The sequence below is a fragment of the Triticum urartu genome, chromosome 5 (genome assembly GCF_003073215.2).
Source record: "Triticum urartu cultivar G1812 chromosome 5, Tu2.1, whole genome shotgun sequence".
Classification (NCBI taxonomy): domain Eukaryota; kingdom Viridiplantae; phylum Streptophyta; class Magnoliopsida; order Poales; family Poaceae; genus Triticum; species Triticum urartu.
The window spans coordinates 328,885,779-328,899,845 of NC_053026.1; positions in this window are offsets into that span (position 1 = coordinate 328,885,779).

Consider the following 14,067-nt stretch of genomic DNA (forward strand, 5'->3'; position numbering starts at 1 on the left):
ATTGGTTTACATTTTCCTAACAACCTATACCTTTCCCTTGGGAGTAATTAATCCGAGGGTCATCTTTATTTTAACCCCCCCGGGCCAGTGCTTCTCTAAGCGTTGGTCTGAACCGAGTAGACTGCGGGGCCACCTCGGGGAAACTTGAGGTTTGGTTTTACTCGTAGGATGTCTCATCCGATGTTGCCCTGAGAACGAGATATGTTCAGCTCCTATCGGGATGTCAGCGCATCGGGCGGTCTTGCTGGTCTTGTTTTACCATTGTCGAAATGTCTTGTAACCAGGATTCCGAGGCTGATCGGGTCTTCTCGGGAGAAGGAATATCCTTCGTTGACCGTGAGAGCTTGTGATGGGCTAAGTTGGGACACCCCTGCAGGGTTTGAACTTTCGAAAGCCATGCCCGCGGTTATGTGGCAGATGGAAATTTGTTAATGTCCGGTTGTAGAGAACTTGACACTTAATTAAAATGCATCAACCGCGTGTGTAGCCATGATGATCTCTTTCCGGCGGAGTCCGGGAAGTGAACACGGTTCTTGTCTTATGCTTGAACATAAGTAGTTTCAGGATCACTTCTAGTCCACGACCGCCGCGTTGCTTCTCTTCTCGCTCTTATTTGCGTATGTTAGCCACCATATATGCTTAGTGCTTGCTGTAGCCCCACCTTATTACTCTTTCCTACCCATAAGATTAAATATTCTTGATCTCACGGGTGTGAGATTGTTGTGTCCTCGTGGCTCACAGATACTTCCAAACAGTTGCAGGTGCCGATGATACCAGTGCAGGTGACACAACCGAGCTCAAGTGGGAGCTCGATGAAGATCTTGGTCGTTGTTTTGTTTCGTTTCCTTTTGATCAGTAGTGGAGCCTAGTTGGGACGATCGGGGATCTAGCATTTGGGGTTGTCTTCTTTTATTTTGGTTCCGTAGTCGGACCTTGTTTGTATTTTGGATGATGTATGGATTATTTATGTATTGTGTGAAGTGGCGATTGTAAGCCAACTCTCTATCCCTTTCTTATTTAGTACATGGGATGTGTAAAGATTACCCCTCTTGCGAAAGACCTACCTTGCGGCTATGCCTCTAAGTCGTGCCCCGACACGTGGGAGATATAGCCGCATTGTGGGTGTTACATGGCGCCATATACAGCGCCGGAGAAGAAGGCTAAGAAGAAAGCCAAGGGGGCCAAGAGCGGCCCCCGTCGCAAGGGAACTTCGGACGCGGTGTCCGAAGATGATGAGGCCCTCCTCTGTCCCTGAGGACTACGACGAGGAAGAGGAGGAGGAGGAGGAAAACAACCCTCCTCCCGAGGAGAAAAAGAAGAAACGGGTGGCTGACAGAGTCTTGGATTAGGGGGTCTCCAGATAGCCGGACTATATCCTTTGGCCGGATTGTTGGACTATGAAGATACGAGATCGAAGACTTCGTCCCGTGTCAGGATGGGACTCTACTTGGCATGGAAGGCAAGCTAGGCAATACGAATATGTATATCTCCTCCTTTGTAACCGACCTTGTGTAACCCTAGCCGGGTTTTAGTCCGTAGGACAACATACAATCATACCATAGGCTAGCTTTTAGGGTTTAGCCTCTTTGATCTCGTGGTAGATCGACTCTTGTACTACTCATATCATCAAGAACAATCAAGCAGGACATAGGGTATTACCTCCATCAAGAGAGCCTAAACCTGGGTAAACATCGTGTCCCCTACCTCGTGTTACCATCCGCCTTAGACGAACAGTTCGGGACCCCCTACCTGAGATCCGCCGGTTTTGACACCGACATTGGTGCTTTCATTGAGAGTTCCTCTATGTCATCATCATAAGGCTTGATGGCTCCTTCGATCATCGCTAGCGATGCGGTCCAGGGTGAGTCTTTCCTCCCCGGACAGATCTTCGTATTCTACGGCTTCGCAATGCGGGCCAATTCGCTTGGCCATCTGGAGCAGATCGAAAGCTACGCCCCTGGCCATCAGGTCAGATTTGGAAACTTGAACTACACGGCCGACATCCGCAGAGACTTGATCTTCGATGGATTCGAGCCCATGCCGGACGTGCCACACAGTCGTGACGAGCAAGACGTAACTCTGCCGTCGGACAGTGTTCGGGAGATCGCATCCGCAGCTACCCAGGCATTTTACCCGGGGCAAATCGCGCCATCCGAAAGCGGAGGGATGGACCCCGCAACGGAGGCCGCACTCTCAGTAGTGTTAGAGCCGGATACTGACTTCACTCCTTACGAGAGCCGTGTCGCCGAACCAATGGATTCATCTCTGGCCACGGACCCGAGCCGCTCATATCCATGCCCGTCGAATCCGACTGGGCGCCGATCATGGAGTTCACCTTCGCAGATATCTTTCAGCACTCACCTTTCGGAGATGTGCTAAATTCATTAAGGTCTCTCTCCCTGTCAGGAGAACCTTGGCCAAACTATGTCTGGCCAAAATATGATGCAGACGACGAAGAAATTCGCTGCCCACCCACCACCCACTTAGTAGCCACTGTCGACGACTTAACCGACATGCTCGACTTCAGCTCCAAAGACTTCCACGGTATGGACGACAAAGCCGGAGACGAACAGGATCCACCGCTCATAGGACGCTAGACCGCTACTTCATCACATGACGTATACATGGTGGATGCACCCAGAGAGGGCAATGGCGAAGAGACAGCGGAGGATGCACCCTCCAAGCAACCCAAGCGTCGACGTCAACGGCGCCGCTCTAAGTCCCGCCATAGCAACAACAACGATAATAATAGTCCACGTGACTCTGGAAGAAACGACAACTGCACCACCCAAAGGTGGCAGAACACGATCAAGATGCAAACTGCACACATAGTACGGATCCGACATCCGAACACGATGACGCCAAAGATAAGCCTCATCAATCCCCGTCTAGGGAAGAAAATAGTCCGGACGAAGATGCAAACATCATCCCGGAAATGCACTTGGAGCCAGAAAACCTCCGCGGAAGGCTTATTGCCACAGCGAGGAGCCTGAAGAAATAGAAGCAAAGGCTCAAGGTCGCACAATATACGCTCAACAGCAAGTGGAACAAAGTAACAAAGTATTGCATAAGTTACCATCAAAATAGCTATCCAAAGCGCAAACTATTACCGGAGTTCGACGATGAGGCCTTAGAGCCCATACAGCCGAAAGGTCATACGGCCAACTGGCTGGATCCACCACCCTGTGAACGCGATAGAGTGGCTAACAAAGTCACGCATAAGTCAACACACGATTCACGTGAGAACTTGCGTCAAAAATCCGGCGTGACCAGATCTATCTATGGATCTAGGAAGCGCGCTACGGTACACAACCAACGCCGAATACTACAACTGTCCGAACAACATGGTGCATCCCAATACAGGGGTGCCGCACACCCCTTATGTTTCACTGATGAGGTGCTGGATCACGAATTCCCAGAGGGATTCAAACCGGTGAACATAGAGGCGTACGACGGAACCACAAACCCTGGAGTCTGGATAGAGGACTTCATCCTCCATATTCATATGGCTCGTGGAGACAATCTCCATGCCATTAAATACTTGCCCCTCAAGCTTAAAGGGCCAGCTAGGCACTGGCTGAAAAGCCTCCCCGATAACTCAATTGGAAGTTGGGAGGAGCTCAAGGACACTTTCCGGGCCAATTTTCAAGGGACTTATGTCCGACCTCCAGATGCAGACGATTTAAGTCATATAATCCAACAGTCCGGAGAGTCCCCCCGAAAGCTTTGGAACAGGTTCCTCACCAAGAAGAACCAAATCGTCGACTATCCGGACGCCGAAGCCTTAGTAGCTTTTAAACACAGCGTCTGAGACGAATGGCTCGCCAGACACCTCGGTCAAGAAAAACCGAGAACAATGGCAGCCCTAACAAGCCTCATGACCCGCTTTTGTGCGGGCGAGCACAGCTGGTTGGCCCGTAGCAGCACCAGCGACCCAAGCACATCCGAAGTCAAGGATGGCAATGGTAAACCATGACGCAACAAAAACAAGCGTCAAAATAAAGAAGGTAGCCCAGATAACGCGGCGGTAAACGCCGGATTCAAGGGCTCCCGACCAGGTCAGCGGAAAAAGCCTTTCAAAGGCAACAGAGAGGGACAATCTGGCCTAAACAAAATTCTTGACAAACTCTGTCAAATTCACGGCACCCAAGACAAACCTGCAAATCATACCCACGGAGAATGTCGGGTCTTCAAGCAGGCCGGTAAGCTAAACGCTGAATACAAAGGGGAAGAGACACCAAGCGAAGACGAGGATGAACCTCGCGAGCAAAACGCCGGAGGACAGAAAAAGTTCCCACCAGAGGTTAAAACAGTAAACGTAATCCATGTGACAAAGAGGAGAAGCAATCATGCACTCTAATGCACACGCGCCATAGAGCCCATCACCCCTAGGTTCAACCACTGGTTGGCATGCCCGATCACTTTTGATCGTCGGGAACACGTTACAAATATCCGGCGTGAAGGACTGACGGCCTTGGTGCTAGACCCCATAGTAAATGGGTACCATTTCACACGGGTCCTCATGGATGGCGGCAGTGACCTAAATCTGATATATCAGGACACAGTCCGCAAAATGGGGATAGACCCAACACAAATAAGCCACAGTAATACTACCTTCAAGGGAGTAATACCAAGCCAAGAGGCCCGTTGTACGGGCTCTCTACCACTAGAGGTGGTATTCGGTTCTCCCAATAATTTTCGAAGCGAAATGTTAACTTTTCAAATCGCTCCATTCCGAAGTGATTATCAAGCACTACTCGGAAGGGCGGCTTTCGCTCGTTTTAACACAGTACCGCATTATGCTTTTCTCAAGCTCAAGATGCCCGGTCCATGTGGCATCATCACAGTTAGCGGAAATACCGAACGTTTTTTACATACGGAAGAGGATGCGGCGGCTCTAGCAGCCGCAAACTAAGACGACCTCACCAACCAGAAAAATGGCAGGTCATCAAGACCATGGACACGGTTAGACGAATCCGGCGTTCCATCATATATACATGAGATTGGTTTTCAAACCCTCATAAAATGACACCAGGGGCTTTCCGTGTGTAATCAGGGCCAGCCCGGCTCAACTTGGTTTCTCTTGAATTTCGATAGTTCATTGATAATAACCAACTCTTCTCTTATTTGGCACGGCAACCTTCACCTAAGTTCTTTCCTTTTGCAGATGACAATCGTGCTGCACCCGTCCAGGACACGGCACAACAGAGACACAGGTGCAAACGTGCAGCAGGGACCCGCCCAAAGGTTTCTTTTCAGATTAAGACCCTGCGTAAACCTTTTTTACTGTCTCTTGTTGCTCACATCCTCTGGATACTCCACACAACCGAGAAGGATGCTGGCGTTATTGGCATGTGGCCACGCCAGGATTTTGCACGTACCTGGACACATGGGGTTTCTTATTAAGGGCATTGTTTAGCCCGTTATATGTTATAAAGACCAAACACCTTAGGGAGTGTTCGACGTCGCGAGTTTGGACCTATATGCATCAGCTCCGAATCATGTCTTTGGTCAAATGTTGGGTTTGCCCGGCTCCCACGTTTTGGTACCTTACGTTCCGTTATATCGGCTCAGGTAGCACTGGGAGAACTACTGTGATTGTGCCCTGGTTCATCCGGATGAGCACCTCAGTAGAGAAAGTCGAAAACTGACTGTCATGATATAGCGAGAGACTGGTCAACCACTCGATGACTCATCGGAATCTTCGGGATTCCTCCGCATTAACGAAGGGCCATTTCCCGGTCACGTATGTACGTGCCCCGTATTCGAACGAGTGCAGAAGTACCAGGGGCTACATAGTAGCCCCACTGTCAAACTCCTATGGCTAAGCGAAAGTGTTAAAGCAATATAGTTCGATTGCCTAGTTCGCTACGCTATCACCTCCTTAACGGACCAAGACGTTGGATCAAGTGTGAATATGCATCTTTTGCGAACACCTTCGCATTATATGCGTGGGGCGGAAGCCGACGACTCCAAACTTTCAGGTTATACACATATATACATAAACGGCCGCACAGGAGGCACCATAGTACTTTCAGGAAAAAGTATAAATACAGCCTTGACAATTCAATAAAACATTGTTTCTACAATGGGAATACATGTCACTTGAACATAACATTCTTCGAGCACTGAGCCTCTATCGAACGAGCACCTTCAAGAATGTAACGCCCTCGATGCGGCTATATCTCCCACGTGTCGAGGCACGACTTAGAGGCATAACCGCATTGAAAGCAATGTCGCAAGTCGGGAAATCATTACCCATTCCATGTACATAAATAATACAAAGGGGAGAAACGTAGTTGGCTTACACTCGCCACGTCACATCAAAGTACATAAATAACATCCATCAAGCAAACACTCATGGCCCGACTACGGCGCCAAAATGGAAAAGAACCCAACATGCGACAAGGCCCTGAATCGAACCCCAACTAGGCACCACTACTGATCATCGGGAAAGGAAACATAATAACGCTGAGAGTCCTCGTCGAACTCCCACTTGAGCTCGTACTCGTCACCTGGAGCGGAATCACCTGGACCTGCATCTGGAATTGTAGTATTTGTGAGCCACAAGGACTCAGCAATCTCGCACCCACGCGATCAAGACTATTTAAGCTTATAGGACAGGATAAGGCAAGTATATGTGGAGCTACAACAAGCGACTAGCATATATGGTGGCTAACTTATTCGCAAAGGAGAGCGAGAAGAGGAGGCGAAGCACGAGCGAGAAGCTAAAGGAACATCCTGCGCAAGCATAACTCCAACACCGTGTCCACTTCCCGGACTCCGCCGAGAAGGGGCCATCACGGTAACTCACATGGTTGATTCATTTTAATTAAGTTTAGTTAAAGTTATCTACAACCGGACATTAACAAATTCCCATCTGCCCATAACCGCGGGCACGGCTTTCGAAAGATCAATCCCTGCAGGGGAGTCCCAACTTAGCCCATAACAAGCTCTCACGGTCAACGAAGGAATAGACCTCCACCCAAGACACACCGATCAGACTCGGTATCTCGGTACAACAAGATGATTCGACAGGTTAAAACAAGTCTAGCAACACCGCCCGAATGTGCCGACAAATCCCGATAGGAGCTGCAGATATCTCTTTCTCAGGGCACACTCAGATGAGCAATCCGTACAACTAAAACCAGCCCTTGAGTTTCCCCGAGGTGGCGCTGCACAGGGCTCTAGTTCGGACCAACACTCAGAGGAGCACTGGCCCGTGGGGGGCTAAAATAAAGATGACCCTCGGGCTCTGGAAACCCAAGGGAAAAGGGGTAGGCAGCAAATGATAAAACCAATGTTGGGCATTGCTGGAAAAGCTTTAATCAAGGCGAACTATCAAGGGGTTCCCATTATAGCCCAACCGCGTAAGGGACGCAACAATCCGGGAACATAACACCGATATGACGGAAACTAGGGCGGCAAGAGTGGAACAAAACACTAGGCGAGAGGCCGAGCCTTCCACCCCTTTACCAAGTATATAGATGCATTCAGATAACATAGCAATATAATGATATCCCAACAAGTAAATAAATGTTCCAACAAGGAACAGCTCCAATCTTCACCTGCAACTAACAACGCTATAAGAAGGGCTGAGCAAAGCGGTAACATAGCCAATCAACGGTTTGCTAGGACAATGGTAGGTTAGAGGTTCAACCATGGCAATTGGGAGGCTGAAAAGCAAAAGATAGGCATCGTAGCAGTGGCATAGCAAGAGCGAGCAAACTAGCATAGCAAAGATAGTAGTGATTTCGAGGGTATGATCATCTTGCCTGCACAGTTGTCAGAGTTGACTGGATCCTCACAGGCAAACTCAATGGGCTCCTCGATAGCGAACTCGTCTCCCGGCTCTACCCAACAAGTCAAACAAGCAACAAGGATACAATCAACCACGTGCAAGACCAAGCAATATGATGAAATGATGATATGCTATGCGGGATGCGATGCGGGATGCAAAATGCAAGATATAACAGGAAATGCATGAACCTGGCCTCAACTTGGAATTCCAAGGGTGCCACTGGATATAGGGGATGAAATCGCTTGAAAACGATATAAAGATCATTGGAATCGGAGTTACGGTTTGGAAATGGCAAGCGTTTTAAGATATGACACCGGTCTGCGATTTTCAGCAAGTAGGCATCTAAATGCAACGAAATGAACATGCTACAGCCACCAAAAATGAAAACAAAATGCATGGCAGTGATTTACACAAGATGGTTAACAAAACACTAGCACTGAGACATAGGCAAATTCATCCATTAAGAGGTTCAAACAAGCATGGCAAAAATGAATATGCAAAACAGATTCCAGACTTAGTGAAATTGACACTAGCCTGAAATTTCAGATCACGAAGCCCTCTTCGGAGCAGCAAAACAACATGATACATGACCTGAAAATGACAAGTAAGAACATGGCATGGAGCTACTCAACAATATTAACAAAAGACCCAAAGTTACCTGGGGCCAAAAGGGTTCACAAAATACTCTACCGAGCTCACGAACATAGCTCGAGCACAATCAGTTTTCAGACTTAGTGAAAACTGAGACATGCTGAAATATAACTCACGAAGGCATGTAAACGAGCTCGATGCACTCACCACGGTGCAAGTCATGGCAAGGCAGGTATACACCCATTAAGAAGGCACAAAATACAAGCTAGACATGGCAAGAACAATGGCATATCATACACGGATCAACTACAACAATGCCGACAAAATCGCAAACGAGTTGACGATCTGCCCAGATTCACCATGAAGCAAAAGTTGAGCTCGATTGAGTCAACCTAGAGCGCTCCACATATGCAAACAAAGACATGGATGGATAGAGCATATCATAAATATCAAAACTCCCTTACTGATCATCCTCAAAAGAGGCACGTATCACTAGGAAACAAGCTGGACATATAGCATCATGAACTAAAATATCCCAGACTTGGTGAAAATCACTAAGTCCCTGAAATCAGCAATCTCAGGTACCTCTCTTCGCAAGATTGCACAAGACAACACACACATCCTAAAAATGCATGGGTGGCACCTCTGGAAAGAAGACAAAATGCTTAACAATTCATCCCAAAGGGGTACAGGCATATCATGCACGGATTAAACATGGCAAAAATGACAAAAGTCTATGATGAACTAACGGATCTGCAATTTAACTCACGAAGCCTCCTACTATCAGCATTTTGGGAATCAAGATGACCTCAAATGCAAATGATGCAATGGAATGAAATGATGTACATGTCGAGGCGAAGATTTTGATATATCATATGCCCAAAACGGAGCTACGGCTGCGGAGATACAAGCAGTCAAAGAATGCATAAAAATCTAGGAGTTAGGGTTTCGGGGGAGAGGGGGTCAACCCAGATCCAGATCCAGCGCACGAAAACCGAGGCACCGCCCGAGTTACTGTAGCAGCCAGAGGAGCTCGCCGGAGCCGGAGCTTGGGGAGGAGGCCGGCGAGGCGGGGCGAGGCCGGCGCGGAGGCGGCGGAGGTGCCACGTGGCGGGCGCGGGTAGACTGGCGGCGGCGGACGGACGTTGTCCGGTCGGATCCGGACACGTCCGTCGGTGGGGGGGGTTTGATCTGTTTTTTTTTTGGAGGAGGACGGGGAGGAAGACGAGATCCGAAAAAGGGGGGCCTTTAAATAGGCATAAGTGGAGCTAGGAGAGTCCAAATGAGGTGCGGTTTTCGCCCACGCGATCGTGATCGAACGATCTAGGAAATGGAGAAGAGTTTGGTGGGTTTTGGGCCAAATTTGGGGGGTGTTGGGCTGCAACACACACGAGGCCTTTTCGGTCCCTCGGTTAACCGTTGGAGTATCAAACGAAGTCCAAATGATACGAAACTTGACAGGCGGTCTACCGGTAGTAAACCAAGGCCGCATGACAAGTCTCGGTCCAATCCGGAAATGTTTGAACCCCACACATGAAAGAAAGCTAGAAATGGCCACCGGAGGAGAACGAAGCGCCGGAATGCAAAACGGACAACGGGGAAAATGCTCGAATGCATGAGATGAACATGTATGCAAATGCAATGCACGAGATGACATGATAAGAGATGCACGAAAAGAAAAACAACACACGGAGACAAAGACCCGAACCCGAGAAATAAATATAACTTAGCGCCGGAGATGGCAAGAGTTGGATACAAATATGGAAAGTCTATCTGGGGCGTTACAAAGAACTTCTTCAAAGTAGTGCTCGGCAGCCACTCAGCCTACGGCCGAACCCTGTGTCGCAACCATTGTTGAGGAAATCGTTAACTGGTAGCTGCTCGGTTGGCTAGCGAGTAGGGAATTAATCGGCTAATCAGCAAGTTAATCGGCCATTTAATCAATTAATCGGACGATTTTTTGGTTTATCGGCTACTCGGTGACCCTATGAGTAGGGATTAATCGACAAGTTAACTGGTTAATCGGATGAATTCTTGAACAGGGGTCGCAACAGTGGTGGCCTCCATCTCCGCCCAGTATGTCTTGACACGAGCAAAGGCCATTCGTGCACCCTCTATGCACGGCGATCTCTTTACAGCATCGATGCGTGGCACAACACCAAGGAATTTTTGCACTAAGCTAAAGTAGCTATTTGGCGTTGGCCCTCCCGGCCACAGGTGATCCACAACGGACCTCATGGCCAGTCCGGACAACCTATGGAGCTCGGCCCACTCGGCCAATCGCTCATTCAATAGCAGCGGACGGACTGGAGCATGGAACTATGACCAGAATAGCTTTTCCACTTCGGGACCTTTCTGATCCTTGAAGTACTTGGCCACATCAGCAGCACTTGCAGCCAAATCCATGTACGCGTCCGCAGAACTCCATAGCCGGTCCAGAGGAGCATACTTTGGATCTCCAAACTTAGTCCGCAACAAGAAGGGCTTCCCAGACACGATATCTGCAGCTTGGTTCAGCTCCTCCTTCGTCGCTCTAATTTTGGAGCGGGCTTCCTTGGCAGCCACCCGGGCCTTCTCCAGGTCCGTCGCCTTCGCCCGGTTCTCTTCTTCAAGAAGCTGGTAACAGCCAGCGGCATCTTTTAATTCTACAGCCATCTTGGCTATTTTTTCCTTGCTCTCGCAATGTGCGGCCTGTTCGGCCCTTAAATCTTTGGCCGCCTTTAAAGCGGCTGCATCGCTACTCCTTGCTTGCTCCTTGGCTCGGGCAAGCTCCGCCCGAAGGATCTCCATGGTGGCAGCTCCATCTGCAGTCACAACACATTAAAGATACTGGCATCATGCTACTCTTATTATGTGACAACCACCAGAAAAATCACTCACCCTGTGCCTCGTCAAGCCGCTTGTTGACAAACACGATGTCGGCATCTGCCGCATCCAGTTGCCACTTTAACTCGGCAAACCCATCAGTCCGGCTAGCCACCGGAGCTTCAGGCACCTGCACATAAAGGCGTTCTGGTTGTTACCTGGGACTATGATCCTCTGTTTGCCGCCGTTTTCAATGACAACCAGAGTCTCAGGGGCTACTATCTGCATAGGGCATACCTAACGTATGCGGTACTGTTAAAAACATACACTAGTTCACGTACCTCGAAGCCTTTCAGCAGACTCATAAAGGCTTCATGCAAGACGCTTTCAGCGGATGAAATCCTTTCAATTACCGTACCCATTAGCGTATGATGCGCTTCCGAGACGGCAGCTTGCCCCAGAAGATCCTTCAGCGTGTCCGACCGCACATTGTATGGACCCTCGTTGTCGCTCTCCTTAGGAGCCGGATACTGGGGACTCCGGGCAGCCAAAGGGTTATCCTCTAGCCCTAATGGATCTGGAGATACCCTTCGTGATGACACTTCAAGGTCGCCCGCTTCTTGAGCCGGGGTGTTCGGGGGAGGCGTTTCGCTCTCCATCATCTCCGGAAGAAGATCCCCAAAGATGAGCTCTATTGAGAAGGGCTGCGATCCGGACTACATTGTATAAGCATCAATTATTGTCTTCGGAAGTAAGGTAGGATGTTTTCACTATTAAGTACTTTTCGATTACTTACAGCTTGGTAGAGGGCTGATACCCGCGCGGACATTGTGCGGCAAGAATACCCTCCGAGGCAGGACCCTCTGTCGGAGATTTCTTCTCCCGTTTGGAAACCTTAGTTTCCAGATCTTCAGAGGTACTCCTCTTCCTTCCCCAGGGAGAGAGAATGTCAGATTCTGCCCTTTGGTTATCCTCCCTCGCGGAGGCACTCATTCCCTCGGTTGGAATAAATAGCGAAGGAGGCCCACTTTCGCCCTCTTTTTTCCCTTTCATCTTCCTTTGAGGGTACCAGATAAGGTGCTGGCTCAAGCATCTTTTCCAGCACCGGATTGTCCAAGCCCTCAGGAAGAGGGGACGAACACCGGATCATCTTCGCCTTAGTTATCCAGTCCTGGTCAAAGAGCGATTCCTCAGAATGATGTCATGATAAATAAAAGGACAGTGTGTTCGGCCACGAGATTACTTATTTGGGCAGCGGGGCGGTTGCAGCTCAGGCCCACATCCTCCGTGGTGTCCGGACACTCTATTTGGGGTCCGAAGAACGATTTATACATCTCCTCGTGCGTCATGCCGAGGAAATGCTGAATAGTACGCGGTCCTTCCGGGTTGAATTTCCACATGCGGAGGGGCCGGCATTTGCAAGGTTTGACTCGACGAACCAGCATAACTTGCATTACCATAACTAGACTGAAATTTCCTCGAAGAGATCTCGGATACGGCTCTGCAGCATTGGCACGTCCTTGGCTGGACCCCAGCTCAGCCCCCTGCTGATCCATGACATCAGTTGTCGTGGGGGGCCCGAGCGAAAGGTAGGGGCAGCTACCCACTTGGCACTTCGGGGAGCTGCTATGTAGAACCACTCCCGCTGCCACAATCCGGACACCTCTGGGAAGGAACCCTCTGGCCATGGAGCGTCAGTGATTTTGCTTATCAAAGCACCTCCGCACGCTGCGTGCTGCCCCTTGATCATCTTCGGCTTCATATCGAAGGTCTTGAGCCACATGCCGAAGTGAGGGGTAATGCGGAGGAAGGCCTCACACATGACAATAAATGACGAGATGTGAAGAAGGGAATCCGGGGCCAGATCATGAAAATCCAGCCCGTAATAGAACATAAGACCCCTAAGAAAGGGATCCAGAGCGAGGCCTAGTCCTCAGAGGAAGTGGGAGATGAACACAACGCTCTCGTTGGGTTTGGGAGTAGGGACGACCTGCCCTCGGGCAGGCAGCCTGTGCGAAATTTTGGCGATCAGATATCTGGCCTCTCTCAACTTCTTGATGTCCTCCTCTATGACGGAGGAAGGCATCCACCGACCTTGAAGGTTGGATCCGGACATAGTTGAACGTCCGAAGCACCTGACCTGAGCTTTGGGTGTTAGAACTCGAGGCGGGGGAAGGATTCGATTGAACGTGGGAGGGAAAAAAGAAAAAGCCTTGTCCCCTTTATAAAGAGGGTGAATATCAGGCGTCCTCCTCATGGCCGTTTGAGACTTACCTAAGATCTAGGAGTCATACCAACAGGCATGGTTGGGTTACCCATGTCTGTATTGATGAGAATCCCGTGATAAGGGGAACATGATCTCTGCTTTGACAAGACGTGTCGAGGAAACCGCCTCACGTTATGTGCGGGGCTGGTTAAAGAAAAATGGTCCAAATAATGACCGGGCCATGGCGTGATGTCATGCTGTCAAAACGTGTCAGCAGATTAGATTTGTGGAAATATTATTCTCTATACAGTGATATGTGGAACTTATTTTGCAAGGTCGGACACTATCCTCATATTCAAACTCTTCCATGGTGTATTTGGAGGAGGAACCCGCCTTGCAATGCCGAAGACAAAACTGCGCGCCGGACTCATCGTCATTGAAGCCCGGTTCAGGGGCTACTGAGGGAGTCCTGGATTAGGGGGTCTCCGGACAGCCGGACTATAACCTTTGGCCGAATTGTTGGACTATGAAGATACGAGATCGAAGACTTCGTCCCGTGTCCGGATGGGACTCTACTTGGCGTGGAAGGCAAGCTAGGCAATACGGATATGTATATCTCCTCCTTTGTAACCAACCTTGTGTAACCCTAGCCCCCTCCGGTGCC